This window comes from Anabrus simplex, chromosome 14 (assembly GCF_040414725.1).
Source record: "Anabrus simplex isolate iqAnaSimp1 chromosome 14, ASM4041472v1, whole genome shotgun sequence".
Classification (NCBI taxonomy): Eukaryota; Metazoa; Arthropoda; class Insecta; order Orthoptera; family Tettigoniidae; genus Anabrus; species Anabrus simplex.
In genome coordinates, this window is record NC_090278.1 from 55,105,741 (window position 1) to 55,122,477 (window position 16,737).

Genomic DNA, 16,737 nt, shown 5'->3' on the forward strand with positions numbered 1-16,737 from the left:
TGAGCTGCTAGATATTCACCCAGCCGGGTAAAGTTCGAAGCCCAATTAATTCTAGGAGGTTATTTCACTTTGGTGGGAAGGTCATCGGGCCTTAAACAATTGAACACGCCCACTAGGAACCAGCTTCCCCCTTCTCCTGTAGGTACTGGAATAATTTGTAAAAGAAAGAAACTTAGTGTACAAGAAAAGGGTTAGTTCTAAATTCGACGTATCAATGTTGGTAGGCCTGTCTGTGTGGGGGGGAATATTTCGAATTTCGTTTGATAACATGACACCCACGTAGTTCGCTACAAAGGAGAACTGATGCTGAGTGTGCATCTGCCTCTTTGCTCTCTGGACACCGAGGGAAGAGGACGTTGGTTTGCGACGCAGAGCAATCAGCTCTCTCCGCGGCGTGTGTCTGTGCAAAGGTGAGATGTTCTTTGCTCCTCATTATTGCTATAGACGCGTTTTTGATACAAATATTAGTATTTTGTACTAGAGACTCCGGATTTTGAAAAAAAAAAAAAAGGACAGGGGACGACCGTGGAAAATGTGGAAATTTAACCCTCGTGTAAATGCAGTTGTATAAGTTATGTTTTCGAATGAGCAATGTTCTTCTTCTTCTTAGCGTGCCTGGCGCTATAGTATTTAGATTTTTAGTTTCTTGTAAGGAATTTTTTGAATATGAGAAATTTTTCAAGGTCTTATTGAAACATGTCACCATTACTACTGAAGTATTGGTACCACTGCTTCCAAATTATCACCACATATCTATAGATGCATGAAAGTCTTGAAACTCTAGAATTCGAACATTTGTCTTCTGTTATAAATTAAAATTTAATTTTAAAATATTGTAACTTTTAGCAACAATGAAAGGTTTATAAAAAATGCAATTTAGAAGCAACATTAACAATTCTAGAGTTTTAGTATCGCATAACAGTCATACATGAGTGTGCAAAATTTCATATCTCTAGGTAGAATAGTTTGGGAGCAATGTGTACCAACATGACGACATGTTTCAATAAGACCTTGAAAAATTTATCATGTTCAAAAAATTCCTTATAAGAAACTAGAATTCTAAATACTATAAATTGCAATCCATTACAATCAGAAGGGCTTTGACTTGACACGGTAAAATTGGTGCATATCCTTTCATTATGGGCTTGTTTTCTCTCTTGTGTCCAAGCATTTTTGAGTTTCAAGTTTCTGGCTGTTGGGATCTTGGATGTGAACTCATGTGAATTGATTTTCTGTCTGAATGTGGTCCGTGTACGTAGTTATCAGTGGTCAATATTAATTTCTGCAAGGTCAGCTTTGAGTGTTTACCAACGCGCATTATTTGGTTTGTCGGGTTTCGTTAATGATGAAAAAAATATTTTTTTTGTCAGTCGAGAGTCGTCCATTCGCCCTGTGTCCGTAAAATGCCATGCTCCTCTTCCGTGCAACCGAGGAGAATCGCTCAGTCATAAAATACAGTTCTTCTGAGCTTTTCCGCATCCAGATACCGTCTTGAATCTTGGGTCCAAATATCTTCCTGAGTACCTGCCGTTCTATGTTCTCTATGTCCTTAATGTTGATGGTTAAGGATGGCGTCTCAATTGCGTAGAGCGTTTCTGGGAGAACAACTGTGTGGTAGTGGCGGAGTTTGGCTTTGATGGAAAGCGACTTATTATTATTATTATTATTATTATTATTATTATTATTATTATTATTATTATTATTATTATTATTAATTCAACTTTCTCCATGACGAAGCTGCCACAAAGACAAAATATATCAATTACAAAATATTATACCTCCCATGTCATTGGTGAATATATTACATACATACATTATCATTATAGACTGTTATGCCTTTTTTAGCGTTCAGTCTGCAGGCCTCTGTGAATTTACTAAATGTCGCCACAATCCTTGATTTGCAACTAGTGTTGTGGCCTCATTTAGTTCCATACATCTTATCTTTAAATCGTTAGAAACCGAGTCTAACCATCGTCGTCTTGGTCTACCTCCACTTCTTTTACCCTCCACAGCAGAGTCCATTATTCTCCTAGGTAACCTATCCTCCTCCATTCGCCTCACATGACCCCACCACCGAAGCCGGTTTATGCGTACAGCTTCATCCATCGAGTTCATTCCTAAATTAGCCTTTATCTCCTCATTCCGAGTACCCTACTGCCATTGTTCCCACCTGTTTGTACCAGCAATAATTTTTGCTACTTTCATGTCTGTTACTTCTAACTTATGAATAAGATAGCCTGAGTCCACCCAGCTTTCGCTCCCGTAAAGCAAAGTTGGTCTGAAAACAGACCGATGTAAAGATAGTTTCGTCTGGGAGCTGAGCCACACCCTCCCTAACTAAAGGACACACATAGTGAATCATGACCATCGTAGGGAAACAAATTTGCCGTAGATCCCCGATCAGGAAAGGCGAAATACATAGCCCTGAGCTGAAAACGTTATTCTCCTCAAACAATTAAAGCTAACAACTAACACTACTACGAGTAAAAATCGTTATAAATGATAGATGAGAATTTATTGTAATGTAACGTCAATCAAAGGGATTAATTAGATGAAATAACCAGTAATAATAACAAGGTAATACATACATATTCGGTGTCAGCCCAGAAGATAAACGTACCAAGGTCTCGTGACCTCATCTTTTCTTACATGCATAGGGCACAGTTACTCTTGAGATGATAGCATTTATTCCGCCATGACCTCGCTACTAAAAACTGCGAGCTGAATATCATTAACTCAATCTCTATTCAATCTTTCCTTCGGCGAGGAATAGAAACGCAATTCCAAGCGTGGGAGTCATTTTCAATATCCACACTTATTTTAACAATACCCCTCTCATATCGATTCCACACACCAAGGAGCAGATAAAATAATAAAGTGATTAAATAAGAAAACTGCCGGACCAAGGAAATAATCCACGAGGGGCAAAGACAATGCTCCATGGAGCAAAGAACGCAAAGCAAAACAATAACAGAAAACATGGACCTGCACACGGCCATGAAATAAATAAACCAACATGGCGAGCTCCAGGTCGTAAACAACAAGGATGCACACCATACAAAATAAAGACTTCGCACCCAGGAGAAAAGAGGAGCGATAGGGAACAAATAGCATAAATTCAACAGACCGATACGTCATCTTGGCACTCAGCTCATTCATCTACACATTCATTCAATCACGCGATCCTTTTGCCCCCAAAGGCAAATAATTCCGGCAGATTGGTGCGAGTAAATAAAATCAAGGCAACTCGTGGAGTGCAGTTCAACATTTCATCAATAAGGTCTCACGTCAATAGTAGATATATAGCCCACCTAGGGCAAATGACAGTAGGACGTTTGTGACCCCACAGTCACGCGTAGATCCATCACCAACATACTGCGTACGGCTAGAATACACCTGGCCGACACACAGACCATACCTCAAATAATGGCAAAATGTTTCATCGAGAAATTCATTTAAAATAATCAGAGACCAGATTTTGACGCACCACAATCACTTACACAACTCATACACATGCCATTCTCGCTTCGAGTACCGAGATGGACTTCGGTCGGCCATAATAAAAAGAAAGATAATACATCAAATAAATTTAAAACGTTACATTACCGTCAATATCATTCATCGAAGCATGCAAATGATGCAGCAGTTTTGCATAGATTTAAACTTATAAAACCACCATAAGAAAAGCAAAAACGCCGCTCCTGTGTGTGTGTGACACATCTCTTCTTTCCCCAGCATAAACAGCTCAACATTACTTCAAGGAGAAGATATTAAAAAGGTCTCGCTGAGAAAAGATCCTTCACGCTCGCGACAGAGGGAGCTGCCCTCTGTCGACAGAAGGTTGAAATACAATAACTATAGGAACAGCCAGATATCTACTCTTGGAGACATCGGTATAATCACATTAGAAACCATGCTAAATTAGCATGTTTCAGAGCTCACTTCCTTCTTACAGAATACTGTTGATCGCAAGTGCGAGCTCACTGCATTAGCTTTACGACACCTTGATTCAATCTCACTTATTATATTACCATCCTGGGAGAACACACAACCTAAATACTTGAAATTATCACCAATCTGACATTCAATTCTGTTGAATTTCCTACCTACCGACATCAATTTAGTCTTCGAGAGGCTAATTTTCATACCATATTCATTGCACCTATTTTCAAGTTCCAAGATATTACACTGCAGACTTTCGGCACAATCTGCCTTTAAGACCAAGTCGTCAGCATAGGCCAGACTGTTTCTACATTTCCACCTAACTGAATCCCTCCCTGCCATTTTATACCTTTCAGCAGATGATCCATGTAAACTACGATTAGCAAAGGTGAAAGATTACAGCCTTGTCTAACCCCTGTAAGTACCCTGAACCAAAAACTCATTCTACTATCAATTCTCACTGAAGCCCAATTTTCAACATAAATACCTTTGATTGCTTTTAATAATCTACCTTTAATTCCATAGTCCCCCAGTATGGCGAACATCTTTTCCCTGGGTACCCTGTCATGTGCTTTCTCTAGATCTACGAAACATAAGCACAACTGCCCATTTCTCTCGTAGCATTTTTCAATTATCTGCCGCATACTGAAAATCTGATCCTGACAGCCTCTCTGTGGTCTGAAACCACACTGGTTTTCATCGAACTTCCTCTCAACGACTGATCGCACCCTCCCTTCCAAGATACCAGTGAATACTTTGCCTGGTATACTAATCAATGAGATACCTCGATAGTTGTTGCAATCCTTCCTGTTCCCTTGCTTATAGATAGGTGCAATGACTGCTTTTGCCCAATCTGAAGGTACCTTACCAACACTCCATGCTAATTTTACTACTCTAGGAAGCCATTTCATCCCTGCCTTCCCACTATACTTCACCATTTCAGGTCTAATTTCATCTATTCCTGCTGCCTTATGACAGTGGAGTTTATTTACCATTCTTTCCACTTCCTCAAGCATAATTTCACCAACATCATTTTCCTCCTCCCCATGAGCTTGGCTGTTCACAACACCACCAGGATGATTTCCTTTTACATTGAGAAGATGTTCAAAATATTCCCTCCACCTCTCCAGTGATTCCCTGGGATCTATTATGAGTTCAGCTGAATTACTCAAAACACTGTTCATTTCCTTTTTCCCTCCCTTCCTAAGTTTCTTTATTACTGTCCAGAAAGGTTTCCTTGCTGCTTGACCTAGCCTTTCCAGGTTGTTACCAAAATCTTCCCACGACTTCTTTTTGGATTCAACAACTATTTGTTTCGCTCTGTTTCTTTCATCTACATAAAAATCCCTGTCTGCCTCGGTCTTGTTTGGAGCTTTTTCTGATAAGCCTTCTTTTTACGTTTACAAGCTGCTCTCACTTCATCATCCCGCCAAGCTGTTCGCCATTTCCCATCTTTACACACAGTTGTTCCTCGGCATTCCCTTGCTGTTTCTACTACAGCATCCCTGTATGGCCCCCATTCACTTTCTATATCCTGAACCTGCTTACTGTCTACTGTTCGAAACTTCTCACTAATCATATCCATGTACTTCTGTCTAATTTCCTCGTCCTGGAGATTTTCTACCCTTATTCGTTTGCAGACAGATTTCACTTTCTCTACCCTAGGCCTAGAGATACTTGGTTCACTACAGACCAGATAATGGTCTGTGTCATGGAAAAATCCCCGGAATACTCGTACATTCCTAACAGATTTCCTGAATTCGAAGTCTGTTAAGATATAGTCTATTATGGATCTGGTACCCCTAGCCTCCCACGTGTAGCGGTGAATAGCCTTCTGCTTGAAGAATGTATTCGTAACAGCTAAACCCATACTAGCACAGAAGTCCAGCAAACGCTTCCCATTACCATTAGCTTCCATATCTTCCCCACATTTACCAATCACCCTTTCGTATCCTTCAGTTCTATTCCCAACTCTCGCATTGAAATCGCCCATTAGCACTATTCTATCCTTGCTGTTCACCCTGACCACGATGTCACTCAATGCTTCATAAAACTTGTCAACTTCACCCTCATCTGCACCCTCACATGGTGAATACACAGACACAATTCTAGTCCTAATTCCTCCAACTGACAAATCTACCCACATCATTCGCTCATTTACGTGCCTAACAGAAACTATGTTGCGTGCAATGGTATTCCTGATAAAAAGCCCTACCCCAGACTCTGCCCTTCCCTTTCTAACACCCGTCAAGTACACTTTATAATCTCCTATCTCTTCCTCATTATCTCCCCTTACCCGAATATCACTTACTCCTAGCATCCTCTTTGCTGACTCAGCCAGTTCTACTTTCTTTCTTCGATAAGCCCCATTAATATTGATAGCTCCCCATTGAATTCCATTTCGTTCGCTAAGTTGTTTCCAAGGACTCCCTCGCCTGTCAAATGGGAGTGGGACTCCGTTACTCCCATAGGTCCGAGGCTTGCTTAAAGTGTTCTGAGCTCGGTAAATTCATGAAGCAGGATGCTACCCTACTTGCACATAGTCCAAGTGAGGATCTCTCCTCTAACGGGTGGACCACCGGTGGATTGTATAGTCCTAGCCGCCTGAGCACAAGGAGGGCCACGACTCAGAATATGTTCGAGATGCCCACTCCCATTCCATAGCAACTGGTATCCCGACTCTCAGGACCACTTACAAGGCAACTCAGCCGTTGCCCATGGTTCACGAACTAGGACGTGACTACAGTAACCCACAAACATGAACCACGTGAATTTATTTATTTAATTATTTATTTGAGTGAATCAACGTACTTCCCAGGAAATATCGGACGAAGTTCCACGTGAAACGAAACAATTTAAAACTTTTATTTAAACAGACAGCAATAAGCAATAAAATAGTTCGTAAAATGCCGCTATTCTTCTTATTCTTCTTATTCTTTTACTACCGCTTTTCCCACACATGTGGGGACGGGGCGAACTGCGTGGCACATGGGCATTTGGCCCTGTTTTACAGCCAACTCTATATGGAGGGATGTAATCACTATCACGTGTGCCTGTGGTGATTGGTAGTGTGGGGCGTTGTCTCAATATGATGAGGAGAGTTTAGGGACGGACACATACACCCAGTCCCCGAGCCAGAAGAATTAATCAGAAGCGATTAAAATTCCAGACCCGGCCGGGAATCGAACCCGGAACCCTCTGAACCTATGGCCAGTACGCTGACCATTCAGCCAACGAGTCGGACTTCGTAAAATATCACTCTACGTCACAATAAAGACATCTACAAAAATTCGCTTGACAAATGTCATATCAAGGCACGTTATTTCAACTATTTATGACATATATTGCAGAGCATTATTATTATTATTATTATTATTATTATTATTATTATTATTATTATTATTATTATTATTATTATTATGTCCAACTCGTTGGCTGAACGGTCAGCGTACCGGCCTTCGGTTCAGAGGGTTCCGGGTTCGATTCCCGGCCGGGTCGGGGATGTTAACCTTAATTGGTTGATTCCTACGGCGCGGGGGCTGGGTGTATGTGTTGTCTTCATCATCATTTCATCCTCATCACGACGCGCAGGTCTCCCACGGGAGTCAAATGGAAAGACCTGCACCTGGCGAGCCGAACCCGTCCTGGGATATCCCCGCACTAAAAGCCATACGACATTTAATTATTATTATTATTATTAACTTTGTTCGTATCGACCTACTAAGGACCACGTTATTTCTCCTGTCTTCTCTGGGCTTTGATCTTTGCCCAGTCCTCCTTCATTCGTTACCGGTGTTCCTCTTTTCTTTCTTCTGTTCACGTCTTTCCCGTCTTCAACTTTGGCCTTTCTTGAAAACCCTGGTGGTCATTTGCTTTCCTCCGGACTGGGTTGCGTTCTTGTACTGAAATGGCCTATGGCTTTTAGTGCCGGGAGTGTCGGAGGTCAGGTTCCGGTCGCCAGGTGCATGTCTTTTGATATGACGCCCGTAAGGGACCTGCGCGTCGTGATGAGGATGAAATCTTGAGGAAGTCGACGCAAAGAATCGAACCCTGTGATCAAAAGCCAGCACACTAATAATTTAGCCAAGGAGCCGGACTGTGTTTTTGTATATCTTGATAAGTGATCTCCACCTCCTGTAGGTCCCATTTTACCTCCTTGAACCAAGTTGGCTGGTTATTTTTATCTTTAAAATATGCAAAGATCCGGTTTGATAATTGTGTTGGTTTCATTCTTAGCAAGTGGCCATAAGATGCAATTCTTCTTCCCCGGATGACATCAGAGATCTTCTGGACATGAATATACAGCTCAAGGTTATGCCGAAGTCTATACTCATGTTTCTCTCTAATTGGGTGAAGAATTTTCCTTTAAATCTTTCTTTCTTTCTTTCTTTCTTTCTTTCTTTCTCTCTCTCTTTCTTTCTTTCTTTCTTTCTTTCTTTCTTTAGTTTCCAATATTTCTATCAGCGGTTTCTTGTTCATATTAGGGCATTCCGCTGCATACAAAGCCTCTGGTCTTACGACAGTGCAATAATGTCCGAGTTTTGCGTTCAAGGATCAGAAATTTTTGTGGTAAACGTCTTTGGTCATTTGATAAGCCATATTATTATTATTATTATTATTATTATTATTATTATTATTATTATTATTATTATTATTATTATTATTATTATTATTATTATTATTCCGGGGATACCCGTGAAGCAGAAAGAGGTTAAAGAAGGTGAATGGGTCTATCTACGATATCAAAATTACTTTAAAACTTAAACTGAAGCTTATATTTCTTCAGAAAACGACAACTTAACAATTTTTTTTCACTTAGTCAACATAACAACATATCAGGTACAAAGCAATCTTGAAACAAGACTGGGAAAATCCAAGATTAGAGAATTTTGCAGATTCTGGGCTTCAAGCCCCTCGTTTTACTATTCCTGAGCTCCCAGTACAAAATTTACAAAATGAGCACTAATTTAGGCAAGGGCAGATATCCCTTAATTCAACGAGCCCTTGCTCCCAAAATACAATTTCTAGCCTTCCAGAGGCACTCGTTAATCTTACAAAACTTTGAAAAAGAGCAAAGAGGCTCTCAGTTTCTTACTGCCCACTCAAGGCACATTGCGTCAAAATTTACTATCTCTGGGCTCTCAAGGCACAACTTACAATTAGAATTGGTTTTTACACAGGGGTATCTAGTACCCAACCTACAGGGCCTTTGCGAAAAAGAACAGGTTAAATAAACTGCCCGAACACAAACAGAATGGAGGCGTACGCTGCGCTCCAGATAATGAAATATTAAAACCTATAGGACTCTCGGCCGAAGAAACAGGAGCTAATCCTAAGCTTCTTGAGGTGGCCCGTATGGAAGTAACTGTAATAGGCCTACATTACAGGAAAAAAAAAAGGTTGCTAAATCGCAGGCACCTCAAACCAAGATGAAGGGGAGCTCGAGAGGGTAACTCACTCTCTATCCCCGATTTACAATTAAAGATTTTACGAAGTTTTTACATTAGCCGAAAGAAACGTTACATTTTAGAAAAGTATTGTTACATAATTAAAGATTCGGGACCTTCCCCTGGAATAAAACTGCGGAGGTAGCAAGATAGATGTTCTGTTGACCGAAGAAAGAGGCGGCCCCGCCTCCTGCCCAACACACACACACACACACACACACACACACACACACACACACACACACACACACACACACACACACACTTATCAAGACGGTGATCAATTAACAAGGAAATGTGAAAAGCCGCAGTTTATAAACCCTCAGGGAAGGTTCGAGATCATACAAGATTGATCAGGACACACCCTCTTAATTTTTATTGGCTAACACAAAGTGAACAAGAATTACGGGATTGGTTGAAAATTTGTTACAAAATTACATGATTGGCTAGATTCAAAACTGGCGGAAAGAAAAGGAAGTATTACCAAGCGAAAAATAAATGAACATAGATCAGTTATGGAAAACCTAGAAATACAAAACTTCTTTAAGTTATAAGTTCTTCCACCTTGAACCAGAGTGCATGAACATAGTTTTTAGTAGTGTCATCTGTAGAAAAGAATCCGAACTTCTTGATGTATAGCAAACAAAACAAGGAGAAATTAAATCAGTTTAGGAAACTTCACAATGACACAATTCCTCAATATTTCAGTAGTGACATCTTCTGATTCTAAGTTCTAAGTTCATGTTGTATCAGTTTCTACTTTTGTTCGATAGAGGAGTTTCTTAAGGCGCTGATTTTGAATGCGCGGCGTTGAGGTGTACCTCCCGGTACAATTATTATTATTATTATTATTATTATTATTATTATTATTATTATTATTATTATTATTATTATTATTATTATTATTATCTAATGCTTGGGAAAATAAAAATATGATTAGTCTATGCGATAAAAATAAGGGGGTAAATTCTTGTTGCTGTTTGGAGACGTTTATTAATTAATTAATTTTAATGTATTTATTTAAATACCGGTCTACAACAGGGTAGTAAACCCCAATTACAGTAAACCTAAAAAAGTACTTATTATATTTCATTGACACAAGCCTTAGATATTCGTTCGTAATCTGTTTACCCTCCAGGGTAGGTTTTTCCCTCGGACTCAGGGAGGGATCCCACCTCTACTACCACAAGGGCAGTGTCCTGGAACTTCAGACTGGGGAGGATGACCAGTACCTCGCCCGGGCGGCTTCACCTGGTATGCTGAACAGGGGCCTTGTGGGGGGATGGGGAGATTGGAAGGGATAGACAAGGAAGAGGGAAGGAAGCAGCCATGGCCTTAAGTTAGGCACCATCTCGGCATTTGCCTGGAGGAGAAGTGGGAAAGCACAGAAAACCACTTCCAGGATGGCTGAGGTGGGAATCGAACCCACCTCTACTCAGTTGACCTCCCGAGGCTGAGTGAACCCCGTTCCAGTCCTAGTACCACTTTTCAAATTTCGTGGTAGAACCGGGAATCGAACCCGGGCCTGCGGGGAAGGCAGCTAATCACGCTAACCACTACACCACACAGGCGGACGTCTTAGATCTTAATAACTAAAAATGTTTCGTTCCTTCTTTCATTCATTCTTAATCTGTTTACACTTCAGGGTTGGTTTTTCCCTCAGATTCAGCAGGGGATCCCACCTCTACTGCCTCAGGGGAAGTGTCCTGGAGCGCCAGACTTTGGGTCTGGGGATACAACTGGGAAGGAGGACCAGTACCTCGCCCAGGCGGCCTCACCTGCTATGCAAAGTAGGGGCCTTGTGGGGAAATGGGAAGATTGGATGGGATAGACAAGGAAGAGGGAAGGAAGCGGCCGTGGCCTTAAGTTAGGCACCATCCCGGCATTTGACTGGAGAAGTAGGAAATCACGGATGGATGAGCTGACCTCCCAGCCCTCGCACCACTTTCCAAATTTCGCGGCAGGGCTGGGAATCGAACCCGGAGGTGGCAGCTAATCATGCTAACCACTACACCACAGAGGTGGACATAACTGAAAATACAATTCTTAATAGGCCTAACTAAATTATTCATTAACTTACATTGAAACTGACATGGCGCAACGGTCAGTAGATACATCAGCGATATTGAACACTAATTGTATCACTAGAATTCTCGCAGGCTCATGCATTACATATAAAACATAAATTATGAGGTTATACGGTTAATCAGGTTGAAAATGTTTTAGCAGGGAAGGTCAATAATGTCCTCATTTCGTGGATATGGCATTAAAGAAATAAAAACAGACATCTACTCTACTTTCTGCCAGACGGGCTGAGTGGCTCAGACGGTTGAGGCGCTGGCCTTCTGACCCCAACTTGGCAGGTTCTTTCCTGGCTCAATCCGGTGGTATTTGAAGGGGCTCGAGTACGTCAGACTCGTGTTGGTAGATTTACTGGCACGTAAAAGAACTCCTATGTGACTACATTTCGGCACCTCGGCGTCTCCGAAAAGGTTTTTTTTTTTTGCAAGCTTTACGGCGCATCGACACAGATAGGTCTTATGGAGACGATGGGACTGTGCTAGGAGGACTGGGTGTATGTGTCCGTCCCTAAACTCTCCTCATCATATTGAGACAACGCCCCACACTACCAATCACCACAGGCACACGTGATAGTGATTACATCCCTCCATATAGAATTGGCTGTAAAACAGGGCCAAATGCCCATGTGCCACGCAGTTCGCCCCGTCCCCACATGTGTGGGAAAAGCGGTAGTAAAAGAATAAGAAGAATAAGAAGAATAGCGGCATTTTACGAACTATTTTATTGCTTATTGTTGTCTGTTTAAATAAAAGTTTTAAATTGTTTCGTTTCACGTGGAACTTCGTCCGATATTTCCTGGGAAGTACGTTGATTCACTCAAATAAATAATTAAATAAATAAATTCACGTGGTTCATGTTTGTGGGTTACTGTAGTCACGTCCTAGTTCGTGAACTATGGGCAACGGCTGAGTTGCCTTGTAAGTGGTCCTGAGAGTCGGGATACCAGTTGCTATGGAATGGGAGTGGGCATCTCGAACATATTCTGAGTCGTGGCCCTCCTTGTGCTCAGGCGGCTAGGACTATACAATCCACCGGTGGTCCACCCGTTAGAGGAGAGATCCTCACTTGGACTATGTGCAAGTAGGGTAGCATCCTGCTTCATGAATTTACCGAGCTCAGAACACTTTAAGCAAGCCTCGGACCTATGGGAGTAACGGAGTCCCACTCCCATTTGACAGGCGAGGGAGTCCTTGGAAACAACTTAGCGAACGAAATGGAATTCAATGGGGAGCTATCAATATTAATGGGGCTTATCGAAGAAAGAAAGTAGAACTGGCTGAGTCAGCAAAGAGGATGCTAGGAGTAAGTGATATTCGGGTAAGGGGAGATAATGAGGAAGAGATAGGAGATTATAAAGTGTACTTGACGGGTGTTAGAAAGGGAAGGGCAGAGTCTGGGGTAGGGCTTTTTATCAGGAATACCATTGCACGCAACATAGTTTCTGTTAGGCACGTAAATGAGCGAATGATGTGGGTAGATTTGTCAGTTGGAGGAATTAGGACTAGAATTGTGTCTGTGTATTCACCATGTGAGGGTGCAGATGAGGGTGAAGGAGTGGGAAGGAAGCGTCCGTGTCCTTAATTAAGGTACATCCCCAGCATTTGCCTGGTGTGAAAATGGGAAACCACGGAAAACCATTTTCAGGGCAGCCGACGGTGGGGTTCGAAGCCACTATCTTCCGAATACTGGATACTAGCCGCACTTAAGCGACTGCAGCTATCGAGCTCTCCGGAAAGGGGCTGCCTGGCCGAGGCGGTAAAGGCGTGCTCGGTTCGCCCGGAAGGACGTGGGTTCGAATCCCCGTCAGGAAGTCGTAACATTTAAGAAACGAGATTTCCACTTCCGGAGGTGCATATGGCCCTGAGGTTCACTCAGCCTACACCAAAAATGAGTACCAGGTTAACTCCTGGGGGCAAAGGTAGCCGGGTGTAGAGCTAACCACTCTACCGCATCACGTGCCGAGGTTAACAATGGTTGAAGCCTTTACCATCCACTCCTCCAAGGGCCTTCATGGCCTGTACGGAGGTACTTTGCTTTACTTTGCTTTGGCGTCTCCGAAAACGGTAAAAAAGTAGTTAGGAGACATAAGCCGATAACATTAATAATTATTTACTGCCATTCGTAATAGTTTTCATCCTTTGTACTTCATATCACATTACTAATCCTCGCCCAGTTCTCCTTCATCCTTTCACTCTGCAATCTCCTCCTTTCTTCTGTCCGCGGCGCTTGGGTACGGGATCTAACTCTTCATGGCCTTGATCCTCGACTAGTAAGCATCTCTGTTGCTTTTATTTTTTTTATTTCGTGTGGCTATTTCTAGCCGAGTGCAGCCCTTGTAAGGCAGACCCTCCGATGAGGGTGGGCGGCACCTGCCGTGTGTAGGTAACTGCGTGTTTTTGTGGTGGAGGATAGTGTTATGTGTGGTGTGTGAGTTGCAGGAATGTTGGGGACAACACAAACACCCAGCCCCCGGGCCATTGGAATTAACCACTGAAGGTTAAAATCCCCGACCCGGCCGGGAATCGAACCCGGGACCCTCTGAACCGAAGGCCAGTACGCTGACCATTCAGCCAACGAGTCAGACATCTCTGTTGCTGATTTCCGTTCCTTGTCTTCCCATTTTTTCCAGGTCATTCTTCACCTCCCAGTACCAGCGCACTGTAGTTATCCCGATCTCAAAAAATATTTTTATCTGGTTGGTTATCCTTCCCGGATTCGTTCTGTAGATATGTCCAAAGAACAGAGATGTTTTCCATCTTGATATATAATTCCTAGTTTTCTTTCTTTCTGTATGAACCATTCTCCGTTCTCTGGGGTGCCAGTATCTTCCTCAGAATCTTTCTCTCCACTAGTTCCAACAACTTGACCAATCCTGTTTTTATCAGGTTCAAACATTCAACTGCATATAAAGCCTCCGGGCGGATGACTGTCTGGCAGTGTCTGAGTTTTTGATTGATCGAGATCTTCTTGTTGTTGCAAGTGTTCATAGTTGGTTTATACGCCACGTTCATCTTGTTGATTCTCGATAACAGTGCCTCTCTTTCTGACAGATTATTGTCTATCACCTCTCCCAGATATTTGAATTTCTTCACTTTCTGAATCGTTTCTCTCTGGATGCTGTTTTGATGTTCGCCATGAACTGTGCCTTCTCCAAGGAGTTAGTTCCGTAGTCCTGCCTTACTCGATTCTTCCTCCTTGAGTCGGACAATTTGGTTCCGTGCTTCCTCTATTGACTCTAACAGAACCACAATGTCATCCGCAAAGGCCATTTTTAGTAAAATAACATAGTCACAATCGTTGTGAAAGGATTCACCTGGCTATTCTTAATTTCGCTTATGAAAGAGTCAAAATTTGCCATAGTATCCTATTCACACCATTCATTAACATTCTCCTCATCTCTCTGCAATATAGAGCCTCCATGGCTCAGCCGACGGCGCGTCGGCATCTCACTGCTCGTTTCCGTGGTTCAAATTCCGGTCATTCCATGTGAAATTTGTGCTGGACAGTCCGGCTCCATGGCTAAATGGTTAGCGTGCTGGCCTATGGCCACAGGAGTCCCGGGTTCGATTCCCGGCAGGGTTGGGAATTTTAACCTTAATTGGTTAATTTCCCTGGCACGGGGACTGGGTGTATGTGTCGTCTTCATCATCATTTCATCCTCATTACGACGCGCAGGTCACCTACGGGTGTCAAATCAAAAGACCTGCATCTGGCGAGCCGAACTTGTCCTCGGAAACTCCCGCCACTAAAAGCCATACGCCATCTTTTTTTTGTGCTGGACAAAGCGGAGGCGGGACAGGTTTTCTCCGAGTACTCTGGTTTTCCCTGTCATTTCTCATTCCAGCAACACTCTCCAATATAATTCCGTTTCATCTGTCAGTTATTAATCATTGCCCTAGAGGAGTGTGACAGGCTTCAGCAGCCGGCATAATTCTTATCCTGGCAGCTTGATGGGGGCGTGATTCATTCTATTCCTGACCAGGTCGCATGACTGTAATATCTACTATGGTGAGATTTGTGATGTCCGAATACGATTTTAGACAAACTTCCCTCCATTTATTTACTGAAAAGATAGGAGGTGGGGGGGGGGTGTAACAAAAATAACAGTCCAACTCATTGGCTGAATGGTCAGCGTTGAGACCTTCAGTTCAGAGATTCCCGAGTTCGATTCCCGACCGGGTTGGGGGGAATTTATTCTTCTTCATTCTTCTGGCTCGGGGACTGAGGGTTAGTGTTTGTCCCAACACTTTCTTCTTCATATTCAGACAACGCACTACACTACCAACCACCAGAGAAACACGTAATAGTGATTATATAGCTCCATGTAGGGCAGCCGGCCGTAAAACGGATGGGAAGATTGGAAAGGATAGACAAGGAAGAGGGAAGGAAGTGGGCGTGGCCTTAGGTACCATTCCGGTAGGATCAGGAATTTTAACCATCATTGGTTAATTTCTCTGGCACGGGGATTGGGTGTAAGTGTCGTCTTCATCATAATTTCATCCTCATTACGACGCGCAGGTCGCCTACGGATGTCAAATCAAAAGACCTGTACCTGGCGAGCCGAACATGTCCTCGGACACTCCCGGCACTAAAAGCCATACGCCATTTCATTTCATCTTATAAAATTATTTACAGTGTAGACTGTAGTTCGTTATTCCCAAGACTCTACATACCAATTTTTATTAAAATCTGTCCCCCCACAAGGCCCCTGTTCAGCATAGCCTGGGCGAGATACTGGTCATCCTCCCAGTTGTTTCCCCCGACCCAGAGTCTGAAGCGTATTCGTAGGTGTGCATTTAAGTATCTCTACGTACCTGCGACTTCAGTGCCTCCAGAAAGACTATTTAGCATTTTGGAAGGTGGGATTCTCCATTCAACCTAACCCTAGTTGAGTTGATGCCAATAAGGGACAAAAAATGAGATTTATATGTTGTCAGAGACTGTATGTAGGCGAGTGAAGATAAGGCACATTTTAGGTCAAAGACTTCATGAAAGCACCTGAAAACTCTCCTGCCATCTGTTGAGATTGCTGTAAAACATTTTTCCAAAGATACTACAATACCCGAGGAAATGTCGGACGATCACAAAATGAACACTGCAGCTGAACGAGAATTTCTCGCGCGGTCACGTTATGGGCAAGCGCGTGCAGCCCGAGAATGTGTTGGACGTGCCATTGAAGAGATTTATGAGTGATTCCGATTTGAATTTAAGAAATTACATAGCGTGAAATAGTTGTACTTTCTACTGATTTTTTGTGGATTGTGTT

At 42.6% G+C, this 16,737-nt stretch overlaps 1 long non-coding RNA gene across 6 annotated transcripts in view; it reads left to right on the forward strand.

Annotated features, from left to right (window-relative positions):
- The first annotated feature begins 270 nt into the window (after nt 1–270).
- LOC136885702 (uncharacterized) overlaps nt 271–16,737 on the forward strand; it is a 72,347-nt gene continuing 55,880 nt past the window's right edge. For all 6 annotated transcript variants that reach the window (XR_011018977.1, XR_010861583.2, XR_010861584.2 and 3 more), the window contains exon 1: nt 271–410. This is a non-coding gene — a long non-coding RNA (uncharacterized lncRNA). The remainder of the gene's footprint in view (nt 411–16,737) is intronic.